This window comes from Chaetura pelagica, unplaced genomic scaffold, assembly GCF_000747805.2.
Source record: "Chaetura pelagica isolate M959 unplaced genomic scaffold, ChaPel_1.0 scaffold316, whole genome shotgun sequence".
NCBI classification, from domain to species: domain Eukaryota; kingdom Metazoa; phylum Chordata; class Aves; order Apodiformes; family Apodidae; genus Chaetura; species Chaetura pelagica.
This window is the reverse complement of record NW_009953497.1, coordinates 976,676-977,713: the sequence shown is the minus strand read 5'-3', so window position 1 is coordinate 977,713 and position 1,038 is coordinate 976,676.

Sequence of the window (1,038 nt, the reverse complement as noted above, 5' to 3'; positions counted from 1 at the left end):
GGGGGGATATGGCTGCCATGTGAGGCCACAGGATGAGGGGATGACCATAAAGCAAGAGCACAGAAAGATGTGTCCTCTGACAGGGTCCTGCAGCTGACAGTGCCTGCTTGTGTTGCTGTTCTTAAAGACATTAACCAGAGAGCAGCCCTTGTCCCCTGTCACTCTGCTGTGTCACATGGCAGCCATCCTCAGTGGGTTAGGTGGGACCCTGCCCCTCACCACCTTGTGGCACCACTGGGAAAATGTGTATTCCCATGGCTCCCAAGGGAAATGGGAACACTCCTGGAGGGATGGGCAGTGGGAGTATTAGGAACAGGACCTCCAAGAGGGGCACAAGGTCTATAGCTGGTTGCACCCCTGCAAGGGTCTTTGAGCAAGTCCTTCCCAGGTAACTCAGCCAAGCTAATGTAGCATATCAGAAGGCTGAAGAGTCACCGTTGTGATCCTGCTTCCTTGAGCAGGTCAGCAGGCAAGAACATCCCTGTCTCCTGCAAAGCCACCATGTGACTTAATGGCATCCCTCCATGTCACCAGCTGAGCCACAACCTTCAGACATGGGACCTGGAAGCTCACCTGTCCCTTTGAAACCACTAGATAAATGTCTTCTCTCACCAGCACTGCATCCTCACTCTCAGGTTCAGTAGCTGCCTCCAAGCAGCTTAGTTTTGGGCCACACAACTCTGTTTTCAAGCACAGCCACCAGATGGATGTTTGACAAAGCCCCATCTCCAGCCAGGCACCATCTCTCACTGGTGTCACACCCTCCAGGATAACCAAAAACGTATGTTCTCACAGGGATGGGGAGTAAGAGTAAGTAAGTAAACACGTAAGAGTCTGAGGATCATCTGCTTGTCCCTCAGAGGGCTTAATGAAGGGTAATTTCTTTACCATTACACAACTGCTGCTATGAGTTTAAGGCACTTCTCTCACAGCACCCACATGACAAAGTGGGCTGGAAAACACATACTTGCTCATTTTGGGGCTAAGCAAAAGATCTTGGGAAGTTCTGGCTCAGGTGTTGCCAGACACCCTTGTTTA